The sequence below is a fragment of the Carcharhinus amblyrhynchos genome, chromosome 35 (genome assembly GCF_965287045.1).
Source record: "Carcharhinus amblyrhynchos chromosome 35, sCarAmb.v2.hapA, whole genome shotgun sequence".
Lineage (NCBI taxonomy): Eukaryota > Metazoa > Chordata > Chondrichthyes > Carcharhiniformes > Carcharhinidae > Carcharhinus > Carcharhinus amblyrhynchos.
Window position 1 is genome coordinate 18,455,148 of NC_137358.1, and position 14,897 is coordinate 18,470,044.

A 14,897-nucleotide genomic window follows, 5' to 3' on the forward strand; every position below is an offset into this window, starting at 1 on the left:
AAGATTACTCATAACGCAGTTCGGGAGCTGACTGAGTTTACATCAAAATAGTACGAATACTGGCATAAAAGTCACACTTTTTTTAGATTATTTTCTTAGCCCAAAAGCCAGGAGGTTAATGTTTCTGACAATCACGTTCCATTTGATAGAGAGATATAAGGTAATGAAATGAAAGGGATGGATAGGATAGAGGTGGAGAGATTCTTCCCGTTCAGAAAGGACAGTAGGACTAGGGGGCACAGCCTCAAGATAAGGGGGGGACAGTTTAGATCAGAGTTGAGGAGGAACTTCTTCACTCAAAGGGTGGTGAATCTCTGGAATTCTCTGCCCGTTGAAGTGGTGGAGGCTGCCTTGCTAAATATTAAGTCACGGGTAGATAGGTTATTAATAGACAAGGGAATTAAGGGTTATGGGGAGGAAGCGGGAAAGTGGAACTGATCCACTTCAGATCAGCCATGATCTTATTGAATGGCGGGGCAGGCTCGAGGGGCTAGATGGCCTACTCCTGCTCCTATTTCTTATGTTTGGGCCCAGCTAAAATCCAAGAAATACTATAATGAACAGCGGTGATTAGATATGGTTTGATACAATTTGGTCCATCGTAATCTTATCACTATAAGAATTAGAACAAAGACCTGATAAAACTTAAACTTAGAACTCTTTCGAGCATTTCTTTTATTTGCTTGCTCACGGGATTGTTGCTGCCTGGGGAATATTTAACCCAGCGTTCAATACAACTATGACAAATGATTGTAATATGTTTGTTAGTCTAGTGATGACTGAGACGTTGGTATGTTCAAACAATAACTGGCTCATTTTGTACAACTAATCAGCGTACAGTCACCCAGTCGTAAGGGAGAGATTAGTACATAGAACATTCCAGCGCAGTACAGGCCCTTCGGCCCTCGATGTTGCGCCGACCAGTGGAACCAATCTAATGACCCTCTAACCTAAACTATTCCAATGTTATCCATATGCCTATCCACTGACCATTTGAACACCCTTCAAGTTGGCGAGTCCACAACTGCTGCAGGCAGGGCATTCCACGCCCTTACTACCCTCTGAGTAAAGAACCTCCCTCTGACATCCGTCCTATAATTACCACCCCTCAATTTAAAGCTATGTCCCCTCGTGTTAGCCGTCACCATCCAAGGAAAAAGGCTCTCACTGTCCACCCTATCTAACCCTCTGATCATCTTGTTTGCCTCAATTAGGTCACCTCTCAACCTTCTTCTCTCTAACGAAAATAACCTCAAGTCCCTCAGCCTTTCCTCATAAGACCTTCCCACCATACCAGGCAACATCCTGGTAAACCTCCTTTGCACCCTTTCCAATGCCTCCACATCTTTCTTATAATGCGGCGACCAGAACTGTACGCAATACTCCAAGTGCGGCCGCACCAGAGTTTTGTACAGTTGTAACATGACCTCACGGCTCCGAAATTCAATCCCTCTACTAATAAAAGCTAACACACCGTACGCCTTCTTAACAACCTTACCAACCTGGAAAGATTTTCCAGCCCTTCCCACCAATGGGATCTTCCAGTCCTGCCAAAGCAGGTTACCCATCAATGGGGCGAGGCGGGCGAAGGCAAACACAGCTTGGTCTGGGCTCCTGCTCTGCCCAAGGCCGCAAGGAACTACAAAAGGACATGAATGTAGCCCAATCCATCACGCAAACCAGCCTCCCATCCATTGACTCTGTCTACACTTCCCACTGCCTCAAAAAAAAGCAGCCAGCATAATTAAGGACCCCACACACCCTGGATATTCTCCCTTCCATCAGGAAAAAAGATACAAAAGTCTGAGGTTACGCACCAACCAACTCAAGAACAGTTTCTTCCCTGCTGCTGTCAGACTTTTGAATGGACTTACCTCGCATTAAGTTGATCTTTCTCTACACCCTACCTGTGACTGTAACACTACATTCTGCACTTTCCTACTCTATGAGCGGTATGCTTTGTCTGTACAGCACACAAGAAACAATACTTTTCACTGTGTCCCAATAGATGTGACATTAATAAAATCAGACCAAAAACTAAACACCATAGACGTCAAGGGGAACAGGAGCGTTGGCCAATGGCGAGATGCCTCTACAAAGAACAAAGAACAAAAACAGCCCGGGAAACAGGCCCTTCGGCCCAATGAGCCCGCGCCGCCATTTTAATATTACCAGTCCCCCCCTCCACCCATGACCCTTATCTCTGCTTATGGCATTCCACATTGAGGGAAACTAATTTAGGGACAATTTATTACCTCCAATCAGCCTAATAGCACATCTTTGGGGTGTGGGAGGAAACCGGAGCACCCGGAGAAAACCCACGCAAGCACGGGGAGAATGCGCAAACTCCCACAGACACCGGCCCAAATCCATGTGTCTGCACAGCAATCAGCGATAGTCACTGAGCTGTCGTCTTGCCCAGTATCTGGTCCAGTTTAAGCACACTATAACAACATGAAGTACTAGGCTATTCTCGAAACATCCAAGAGCAGCCCTCGTACGACCCATCGCGTGTATGCCCCTCGTTGGACAACAAGGCGGACTGACTTAAAACCTGTGAATTAAAAGAGAAAAACATTCGCACCCAAAAACACACAGTGGGATGGGGGAAATCCTCTCCGAGGTGTTACGCTGCTGAAGCCATGAGCACACTCCAAGTGTTCCCTTAAAATATCATAGTGGGGAGGTGTTATTTACACATTAACCTTACAAACCCCAATCCTACAATCATTGACCAGTATTTATTTCTATTAATATTTATAACTTCGCAACGAAATTGACATTTCCCAGGGATGGCTCTGAAACCTTTGGACTTTGATCCCTGAGTAACCGGAGTTGAGTTTGACATGAGATCAAGGTTTATAAAGGTTCATATAGTTTGTAATATGCATTATAAGAACATAAGAACATAAGAAATAGGAGCAGGAGTAGGCCATCTAGCCCTTCGAGACTGCCCCGCCATTCAATAAGATCATGGCTGATCTGTCGTGGCTCAGTTCCACTTTCCCGCCCTCTCCCCATAACCCTTAATCCCCTCGCTTATCAAAAACCCATCAACCCGCTTCTTAAAAATATTTAGCGAGGCAGCCTCCACCACTTCAACGGGCAGAGAATTCCAGAGATTCACCACCCTTTGAGTGAAGAAGTTCCTCCTCAACTCCGTTCTAAACCGCCTCCCCTTTATCTTGAGGCTGTGCCCCCTAGTCCTACTGTCTTTTTTGAGCGGGAAGAGTCTCTCCACCTCTATCCTATCCATCCCATTCATCATCTTATACGTCTCAATGAGATCTCCCCTCATTCTTCTAAACTCTAATGAGTACAAGCCCAGTTTATTCAGCCTCTCCTCATAGCTCAATCCCCTCAACTCCGGTATCAGCCTAGTAAACCTCCTCTGCACTCCCTCCAGGGCCAAAATATCCTTGCGCAGGTGCGGCGCCCAAAACTGCACACAGTACTCCAGCTGCGGCCTCACCAATGCCCTATACAGCCGCAGCAAGACCTCCCTACTTTTATATTCAATCCCCCTCGCTATGAAGGCCAGCATCCCATTCGCCTTCCTGACCACCTGCTGCACCTGCAAGCTGGGTTTTTGCGACTCATGCACAAGGACCCCCAGGTCCCTCTGCACCGTCGCCTGCTGCAGTTATCCACCGAGTCATACAGCTGGATTTTCCAGCCACACACAGCCCCAAAACCAGAAAGTCCAACCCAAAGTCAACGGTGCATGGTCCCCCCCCATCCCCCCACCTCATCGCTCCACGCTGCAACGATTCCCAAATGAGAAAATTCGCCCCCCCATAGAGTCATAAAAATATACAGCATGGAAACAGGCCCTTCAGCCCAACTCGCCCATGCCAACCAGTTTCCTCAACCAACCAGAGGAATGTATCAGGGGTTCTAGACATCCACAGCCAAATCTGGTGGTGGACCCTCCACCCTGAGCTCTGGAGGTGTCCAAATGGGATGCAGTTACTGCTGCCGGTTTGGAACCTTGGATTCCTGACCCCCTCGGCCCCTTCACGGGTTTGCTAACCGCCAAAAAAAAAACCTTTAGCCGCAAGCCTTCGCACACCGGGCGTAATCACAGAGCTTCAGGGAGGTGGTGGGATCTCCAACACACACCCTGCTGCCTGATCATTCAGCTCCGAAACCCTTCTCCAGTGAGCAGGATGGGTGAGGGGAGATAGTAAACCCAGAATTTAACGTCCCGTAGCGAGTCCAACAAACAAAACAGCACAGTGCAGGACCCGTGCTGCCCATTTTAACACTCAGTGAGTGCCTTATTCAAGTCTTCTGTCGCTCCTCGATGCTTTTGTCTACCTCTAGTGGAACCCCACAATAAAGGGGGTGCAAATTTAGGGAATTACATGTGCGCCAGATTAAGGGAGATCCAATTCAGGGACAATTTATTGACACCAATCAGCCTGAAAAGCACATTTTTGGGGTGTGGGAGGAAACCGGAGAAAACCCACACAAGCACGGGGAGAATGTGCAGACTCCCACAGACACCGACCCAAGCCGGAGATCCGACCTGGGTAGGTCCGGGGGGGGGGGGGGGGGTGAGCAGGAGGGCATTTGGGGTGGGGGCGGGGGAGGTGGTTATTGAAACTTCATTACCTTTCCAACTCCATGGGGGGGGGGCAGCACGGTGGCACAGTGGTTAGCACTGCTGCCTCACAGCGCCAGTGATCTGGGTTCAATTCTGGCCTCAGGTGTGGGTGGAGTTTGCACATTCTCCCCGTGTCCACGTGGGTTTCCTCTGTCTGCTCCGGTTTCCTCTCTCTCAGTATAAAGATGTGCGGGTTAGATGGGTTGGCCGTGCTAAATTGCCCCCTTGCTGTCAGGGGAACTAGTAGGGTAAATAGGTGGGGTTATGGGAATAGGGCCTGGGTGCAGACTCGATGGCCTCCTTCTGCACTGTAGGGATCCTATGATTCTTCTATTCTATGAACTCCCATGGGTGGCCGTGCCTCTCTGCCTCCAGTTAAGATCCTTAAATAGGCAATGGTGGGGAGGGGGGGAGCCTTCTCCCGAAGCCCCTCAGTGCCAGATCACAAGGCCCATGAGAGCCACAGCTCTGCCCTTGTGGGAACCAAAGGCCAACTAAGAGAAACTGCTGAACACGTTGTGGGAATCACTTTGGCAACAAAAGGAATATCTACCAAGAGGCAGTAATGTCCAAGAGCAACAAAATGTGAGGACAAGTGCTAACTAACTGAAACTGCTAAACTGGTCGAGATCGAGATAAGCGTTTTGCAACAAAAGGAACATTTAGTAATGAGATAGGAACATGAGAACAAATAGTAACTAATACAAAATTATTTCTCAATATCGAAATAAGGGCATGGCAATCGCGCACAGGTCGAGCCCACACTGTGTCTCGGTTGCACATGGGTCGGAGCCCGCGCTGTGCAGGGTAGCGCGCACGTCGGAGCCCGCGCTGTGCAGGGTAGCGCGCACGTCGGAGCCCGCGCTGTGCAGGGTAGCGCGCACGTCGGAGCCCGCGCTGTGCAATGGTTACGCGCATGTCTGAGCCCGCGCTGTGCAATGGTTACGCGCATGTCCAACAAGCATACTACACAGCAGTAGTGCACAGGTCCTAGCCCGCACTGTGCAGCAGTCAAACGCGGGTCCCAGCTTGCGCTCTGCGAAAGTCGAGCGCGGGTCCCAGCCTGCGCCGCGCGGCAGTTGTGTGCGAGTCCCAGTCTGCGCTGTGCAGCGATCGAATGCGTGTCTGAGCCCGCGCTGTGTGACAGCTGAAACATTAGCTGGAGCGATTTCAGATTCTAATCCTGGAATTATCGAAAGGCTCAGTAGCTGCTCGGAAGGCGAGATGGGCAAGGCTGTTTCCAGTAATTAAACCTTGTGCAAAGCAGGATGACATCAAACACTTTATCCCTCAGTGCCCCGGGGTCAAATGCCAGCGCTCAACACCACCCCCAACCCCCAACACAACCCCCCACCAACCTCCACCCAACCCCCACCACCCCCCCACCTCCCCAGCCCCCACCCCAACACAAAACACCCCCCACCAACCCCCACCACCCCCCCACCAACCTCCACCCAACACCCCCCAGCCCCCACCATCCCCCCACCAACCTCCACCCAACGTGTCCCCCCCAGCCCCCACCCCCCACCCCCCACCCCCACCCTCCCAACACCCACCCAACCCTCAATCACCACTCAGCAAGTTTAGAACAACCTTCAAGTCCCAGGCAAATACTGAGTCATCAATCTCCAATAAGTTAACAGAATTGGGATATCTCCTTTATCCGTACCTTGTTTCATTTCCACCTTTCCCCCGAGATTGGGGAACTCTCGGATGAGTCTGCTTTGCAGGCACCTCCCCGTTAGTAGCTCCGTGGGGATTCTCCCACAGTAAAGTGTTGCCTTGTAGGTGGAGGAGGAACCTAGCAATTGTAATAATGCACTTGGCTGTTTTCTCACCACTGATTTGACTCCGTCGCCTGGGCCTCGGCACCTCCCTCTGCGACTGGATCCCGAACTCACAGACCACAATCAGTAAGGATCGGCAACAACACCTCCTCCACGATCAACACCGGTGCCCCACAAGGCTGTGTTCTCAGCTCCCTACTATACTCATTATACATCTATCACTGTGCGGCCAAATTCCCCTCCAACTCCATTTTCAAGTTTGCTGATGACACCACCGTAGTGGGTCGGATCTCAAACAATGACGAGACAGAGTACAGGAATGAGATAGAGAATCTCTCCCTCAATGTCAACAAAACAAAGGAGATTGTTATTGGCTTCAGGAAGTGCAGTGGAGAATGTGCCCCTGTCTACATCAACGGGGATGAAGTGGAAATGGTTGAGAGATTTCTAGGTGTCCAGGTCACCGACAACCTGTCCCTCCACTCTGATGCCAAAAAGCCCACCAACGCCTCTACTTTCTCAGAAGACTAAGGAGACTTGGCATGTCAGCTACAACTCTCACCAACTTTTACAGATGCACCATAGAAAGCATTCTTTCTGGTTGTATCACAGCTTGGTCTGGGCTCCTGCTCTGCCCAAGACCACAAGGAACTACAAAATGGGGATTCTATGATTCTAAAAAGTTGTGACCACTATCCCAGAATTTAAATTTTTCCTGGGGGTGATCTCCCCTGTACCGACAACAGACGCTACGACAACGGATGAATGAACATCGCTCGACAATCACCAGGCAAGACTGTTCCCTTCCTGTTGGCGAACACTTCAGCGGTCATGGGCATTCGGCCTCTGATCTTCGGGTAAGCGTTCTCCAAGGTGGCCTTCACGACACACGACAGCGCAGAGTCGCTGAGCAGAGACTGATAGCCAAGTTCCGCACACATGAGGACGGTCTCAACCGGGATCTTGGGTTCATGTCGCACTATCTGTAACCCCCGTGACTTGCCTGGGCTTGCAAAACCTCACTTACTGTACTGTCTGGAGACAATACACATCTCTGTAACCTGTGATCAGTGCTCCTTCCATTCACATTGTCGGCCACTTTAAGACTTGAACAGCAGGTTAGTTGTAAAGACTCGTATTCTAATCAGCAATCTGTAAACTGTCTGTGCTTTATATGCTCTGTCTGAGGCCAGAACTCTCCATTCACCTGACAAAGGGACTAACCCCGAAAGCTTGTGAGTTTACTACCAAATAAACCTGTTGGACTTTAACCTGGTGTTGTCAGACTTCTTACTGTGTTTACCCCAGTCCAACGCCAGCACATCCACATCAACACGACAATGTTCATCAGATTCTCTGTGTTGTTAACTTTATTATGAGATCGTAAGTCTGGGGTCCACATATCGCGAGCAGAATTCCTTTTTGCTCTTCCTCTTCTATAATTTAATTTGTGGAATCTTTCAATATACTGAATTCAGATGTCTGGGCCAAAAGGATTGATTTTCCTAAAAAGCGGCATTATTTTTACTTACTGTTGCTGCAGAGATTTAAAACAAAACTTCAAAGGCAGACTTTCCGCCCTCAGTTCCAGATCTCATCACCAATATAATAATTATGAGGCTCTACGAGGACTCTGCTCCCTTCCGAGCTGTTATTGGTAGAGGGATTGAATTTCGGAGCCGTGAGGTCATGTTACAGCTGGACAAAACTCTGGTGCGGCCGCACTTGGAGTATTGCGTACAGTTCTGGTCGCCGCATTATAAGAAAGATGTGGAGGCATTGGAAAGGGTGCAGAGGAGGTTTACCAGAATGTTGCCTGGTATGGTGGGAAGGTCTTATCAGGAAAGGCTGAGGGACTTGAGGTTATTTTCATTAGAGAGAAGAAGGTTACGAGGTGACCTAATTGAGGCATACAAGATGATCAGAGGATTAGATAAGGTGGACAGTGAGAGCCTTTTTCTTCGGATGGTGATGGCTAACACGAGGGGACATAGCTTTAAATTGAGGGGTAATAATTATAGGACGGATGTCAGAGGTAGGTTCTTTACTCAGAGGGTAGTAAGGGCGTGGAATGCCCTGCCTGCAGCAGTTGTGGACTCGCCAACTTGAAGGGTGTTCAAATGGTCAGTGGATCGGCATATGGATAACATTGGAATAGTTTAGGTTAGAGGGTCATTAGATTGGTTCCACTGGTCGGCGCAACATCGAGGGCCGAAGGGCCTGTACTGCGCTGTAACGTTCTATGTTCCTTCACCCCTATGTACTGTATGAACTGTATGCTTTGCCCGTATAGCACCCAAGAAACAATACTTTTTGCTGTATGCCAATTCACATGGGCATTAATAAATCAGGTGAAAATAGCACAATTGCTTATTAGAATTAAACTTTGTCCCAGGGAGAATGTGGAAAACCACCTTCCTCAACTCCCTGGGGTGCAAATGCCAGCACTCAGCACTCTGTAGCTTGGCTCTGCTGCACTATCTCAATGAGAATTTATTAGTCAGTGACACCATGAGCAACCTCCCTCTATCTTTGTAGTCTCTTGCCCTCTTTTCATGATTTGTTGTTCAAATTCCAAAGTTTGGAGATAATCATATCAAGATAAACATAGAAACCCACTACAGTGAGTCATTGAAACATGGAAAAACTACAGCACAATACAGGCCATTCGGCCCACAAGCTTGTGTCAACATGTCCCTACCTTAGGGATTACTAGGCTTACCCATAACCCTCTAAGTGCTACCCAAGTTTGTGGTGCAGACAGAGTTGCGGAACACTTTAAGAAGTACCTGGATCTGCACCTCAAGTGCTGTAAGCTATAGGGCTTTGAGCCAAGTGCAGGAAGGTGGGATTAGAAATGGCGCCTGGGTGTGTTTGGGCTGGTGTGGACAAGAAAAGTTTAAGATTTATTTATTAGAACATAGAACGTTCCAGCGCAGTACAGGCCCTTCAACCCGCGATGTTGCGCCGACCAGTGGAACCAATCTAATGACCCTCTAACCTAAACTATTCCAATGTTATCCATATGCCTATCCACTGACCATTTGAATGCCCTTAAAGTTGGCGAGTCCACAACGGCTGCAGGCAGGGCATTCCACACCCTTACTACCCTCTGAGTAAAGAACCTACCTCTGACATCCGTCCTATAATTACCACCCCTCAATTTAAAGCTATGTCCCCTCGTGTTAGCCATCACCATCCGAGGAAAAAGGCTCTCACTGTCCACCCTATCCAACCCTCTGATCATCTTGTATGCCTCAATCAGGTCACCTCGTAACCTTCTTCTCTCTAACGAAAATAACCTCAAGTCCCTCAGCCTTTCCTCGTAAGACCTTCCCACCATACCAGGCAACATCCTGGTAAACCTCCTCTGCACCCTTTCCAATGCTTCCACATCTTTCTTATAATGCGGCGACCTGAACTGTACGCAATACTCCAAGTGCGGCCACACCAGTGTTTTGTATAGTTGAAACATGACCTCACGGCTCCGAAATTCAATCCCTCTACCAATAAAAGCTAACACACCGTACGCCTTCTTAACAACCTTATCAACCTGGGTGCCAACTTTCAGGGAGCTATGCACACGTACCCCGAGATCTCTCTGCTTGTCGACACTACTAAGAGTCCTTCCATTAGCCCTATATTCTGTACTCCTGTTACTCTTACCAAAGTGAATCACCTCACACTTTTCTGTATTAAACTCCATTTGCCACCTCTCGGCCCAGCTCTGCAGCTTATCTATGTCCCTCTGCAAACTGTAACATCCATCCTCACTGTCTCCAACTCCTCCGACTTTGGTGTCGTCAGCAAATTTACTAACTCATCCCTCATCTAGGTCATTTATAAAAATGACAAAAAGCAGTGGCCCCAAAACAGATCCCTGAGGCACACCACTAATCACTGAACTCCAGGGTCACAAGTAGGCTTACATTAACACTGCAATGAAATGACTGTGAAAATCCCACACTCCAGTGTCTGTTTGAGGGAGAATTTAGCACGGCCAGTGCACCCTAACCAGCACGTCTCTCGGACTGTGGGAGGGAACCGGAGCACCCAGAGGAAACCCACGCAGGCATGGGGAGAACGTGCAGACTCCACACAGACAGTAAGCCAAGCAGGGGAATTGAACCTAGGTCTCTTGTGCTGTGAGGCAGCAGTGCTAATCCACTGTGCTACCAAACAGCCTGCCTCTGGCTGACAAGTAACATTTGCACCCCAGTAGTGTCAGGTTAAGGACCAGCTCCAAGACGAGAGCATCTAACTAGTTCCCCTAGGTATTACCGTCACTGAATCCCTCACTATCGACGTCCTGGGGGGGATCACCATTGACTGGAATCGTAATTGGGCTGGTCATGTAAATACTGTGGCTACAACAGCAGTAAGAAGTCTCACAACACCAGGTTAAATTGTGAGTCTACTTACTGTGTTTACCCCAGTCCAACGCCGGCATCTCCACATCACAGCTACCACAGCAGGTCAGTGTCCGGGAATCTTGCAAAGAGTAATTCACTTCCTAACTCCCCTGGCCAACTATCAAAGAAAGCACAGATCAGGGGTGTGATGGAGACGCCCTCCACTCTTTGTTTTCTGCTGTGTTCATTTTGCTCTTTGGACAAGTCTCAGAAACGAATTAGCTTTGGATGAATCAACTTCTGCGAAAGCAGATGGAATTTGGAAGGGGTGATGTGACAAAACATGCTGAGAGAAACCGCAATTTGCACTCAAAACAGAACCTGAAATGTCATCAAAGGTCTCATTTGACTCACTAGAATGTCAAAACATATCCAGTCAACCTCTCTCTCTGTATCTATCATTCAATCTCTTCCTTATTCTACTGATGTGTTTCGCCCATGCAAAAGATAGCACATTTAAATAACCCCTTGATCTTCTCCCCTCCCCTCCTTCCCATTCTCTCTCTCTCTATGTGTGACATGGAATAACTGCCACAACATGTTACGAATCCCAGAGCTGTTATGCCTCGTTGCCCAATCTGTTTAGAATAATGTTTGATCAGAGGACTGGCACAGGATGAAAGAGTTTTAACATCGACCAGCTTGGCAGGCAGAGGCTAGCTCAATGTCACAGGCTCGCCATTGCTTAAGAGTGGTAAAGATACCAGGCGGATGATAGGAACATAGAACATAGAACACTACAGCACAAACAGGCCCTTCGGCCCACGAGTTGCGCCGATCACATCAACACCTACCAATCCATAGACCTATCTATAGCCCCCAATCCCATTAAACCCCATATACTCATCCAGAAGTCTTTTAAAAGACCCCAGCGAGTTCGCCTCCACCACCACTGACGGCAGCCGATTCCATTCACTCACCACCCTCTGAGTGAAAAACTTACCCCTAACATCTCCTCTGTACTTGCCTCCCCGCACCTTAAACCTGTGTCCTCTCGTAGTGACCATTTCAACCCGGGGAAATAGCCTCTGAGAATCCACCCTATCTATTCCTCTCAAGATTTTATAAACCTCTATCAGGTCGCCTCTCAACCTTCGTCTCTCCAGGGAGAAGAGACCGAGCTCCCTCAACCTATCTTCATAAGGCATGCCTCCCAGTCCAGGCAACATCCTTGTAAATCTCCTCTGTACCCTTTCAATAGCTTCTACGTCTGGAGGCAATGTGTGTGTGCAGTTATGATGAACTGATGTAGCCTGGTGCGTGTAAGCTCTGGGACATCGGAGTTTGCACATTCTCCTCGTGTCTGCGTGGGTTTCCTCCGGGTGCTCCGGTTTCCTCCCACACTCCAAAGATGTGCGGGTTAGGTTGATTGGCCGTGCTAAGAAATTGCCCCTTAGTGTCCAGGGATGTGTAGGTTAGAGGGATTAGTAAATATGCATTGTAATGGGGATAGGGCCTGGGTGGGATTGTTAGTACGGATTCAGTGGGCACTGAATCCTTCTGCACTACAGTTAAGAAAGCCCCGCCAACGCCTCTGCTTTCTCAGAAGACTAAGGAAATTTGGCATGTCAGCTACGACGCTATTTCCCAGGGCTGAAATGGTCGCTACGAGAGGACACAGGTTTAAGGTGCTGGGGAGCAGGTACAGAGGAGATGTCAGGGGTAAGTTTTTCACTCAGAGGGTGGTGAGTGAGTGGAATCGGCTGCCGTTGGTGGTGGTGGAGGCAGATTTGATAGGGTCTTTTAAGAGATAAGTACATAAGGGTGGCACGGTAGCACAGTGGTTAGCACCGCTGCTTCACACCTCCAGGGTCCTGGGTTCGATTCCCGGTTCAGGTCACTGTCTGTGTGGAGTTTGCACATTCTCCCCGTGTCTGCGTAGGTTTTCTCCGGGTGCTCCGGTTTCCTCCCACAGTCCAAAGATGTGCAGGTTAGGTTGATGCTAAAATTGCCACTCAGTGTCCTGAGATGTGTAGGTTAGAGGGATTAGTGGGTAAAATATGTAGGGATATGGGGTCTAGGGCTTGGGTGGGATTGTGTTCGGTGCAGACTCGATGGGCCGAAAGGCCTCTGGCCACTTATCTCGAAATCTACGTCCCCGGTTCTCAAATTCACCACCAAGGGAAACTATTTTATCCTGACCATTCTCACCTCTTCCTATCACAGTGTTATACAACTCTATCAAGTCACCCCTCAGCCTTTTTTTTGTTCCAAGGAAAATAAGCACAAACTCTCCAATCTCTCCTCAAGGCTACACTTTTCCTGACCTGGTAACATTCTTGTAAACATCCCCTGCACCCTCTCCAGAGCAGTTACATCTGTCTTCTAATAAAATGTGGAAAAACATGAGGTTATGCACTTTGGAAGGAGAAAGGGTGGTACAAACTATTTCCTAAATGGGAAAATGCTTAGGAAATCAGAAACACAAAGGGAGTCGTTGTTCATTGTGGGGTGGCACGGTAGCACAGTGGGTTAGCACTGCTGCTTCGCAGCTCCAGGAACCCGGGTTCGATTCCCGGCTCGGGTCACTCTGTGTGGAGTTTGCACATTCTCCCCGTGTCTGTGTGGGTTTCCTCCCACAGTCCAAAGATGTGCGGGTTAGGGTGATGCTAAAATTGCCCCTTAGTGTCCTGAGATGCGTAGGTTAGAGGGATTAGTGGGTAAAATATGTAGGGATATGGGGGATAGGGCCTGGGTGGGACTGTGGTCGGTGCAGACTCGATGGGCCGAATTTCTGCACTGTAGGGTTTCTAAGATTCTCTTAAGGTTAACGAGCAGGTTCAGTCGGCAGTTAGGAAGGCAAATGCAATGTTAGCATTCATATTGAGAGGGCTAGAATACAAGAACAGGGACGTACTCGTAGGGAGTTCGGAAGGATGATATAGCTTTGGAGATTATAGCTATCGTCTACGCTACTCGGCCGATCTTTGTGTCGTCTGCAACTTTTCCAATCATGTCCCCCACGTTCACACCCAAATCGTTAATATATAACACAAACAACAAGGGTTCGAACACCGAGTCCTGTGAAATGTAACTTGAGAAGTCTCACAACACCAGGTCAAAGTCCAACAGGTTTACTTGGTAGCAAAAGCCACTAGCTTTCAGAGCACTGTCCCTTCGTCAGGTAAGTTGGAGTTCTATTTACAAACAGGACATATAAAGACACAAACACAACATCAAGTCTTAAAAAGGTACAGACAATGTGAGTGGAGAGAGGGTTAAGCACAGGTTAAAGAGATGTGTATTGTTTCCAGACAGGACAGTTAGTGAGATGTTGCAAACCCAGGCAAGTCATGGGGGTTACAGATAGTGTGACATGAACCCAAGGTCCCGGTTGAGGCCATCCTCATGTGTGCGGAACTTGGCTATCAGTCTCTGTTCAGCGACTCTGCGCTGTCGTGTGTCGTGAAGGCCGCCTTGGAGAATGCTTACCCAAAGGTCAGAGGCTGAATGCCCGTGACCACTGAAGTGTTCGCCAACAGTCTTGCCTGGTGATTGTTGAGCGGTGTTCATTCATCCGTTGTTGTAGTGTCTGCATGGTCTCCCCAATGCCTCGGGACATCCTTTCCTGCAGCGTATCAGGTAGACAACGTTGGCCAAGATGCGAGAGTATGTACGGTGTACCTGGTGGATGGTGTTCTCACATGAGATGATGGCATCTGTCTGTTGACATTCTCCTCATCTGAGCAGATCCGGAATCGGTTACATTCTTGGACACATGGATTTTCCTTTAAGGACAGTCACCTCAGCACCTCACTGTACCGCAAGCCCACAGATACCCTCACAATGCTCCACTTCTCCAGTTTCCACCCTAAACATGTTAAAGAATCCATCCCCTACAGACAAGCCCTCCGTATACACAGGATCTGCTCAGATGAGGAGGATCGCAACAGACACCTCCAGACGCTGAAAGATGCCCTCATAAAAACAGGATATGGCGCTCGACTCATCGATCGATAGTTCCGATGCGTGAAAAACCGCACCGACCTCCTCAGAAGACAAACACGGGACACGGTGGACAGAGTACCCTTCGTCATCCAGTACTTTCCCGGAGCAGAGAAGCTACGACATCTTCTCCGGAGTCTTCAA

General features: G+C 48.7%; 1 protein-coding gene across 1 annotated transcript in view; it reads right to left on the reverse strand.

Moving 5' to 3' along the window:
• LOC145361499 (CD276 antigen-like) overlaps positions 1 to 14,897 on the reverse strand; it is a 67,344-nt gene that overhangs the window by 35,292 nt on the left and 17,155 nt on the right. The gene's annotated exons all lie outside the window — the stretch shown is intronic.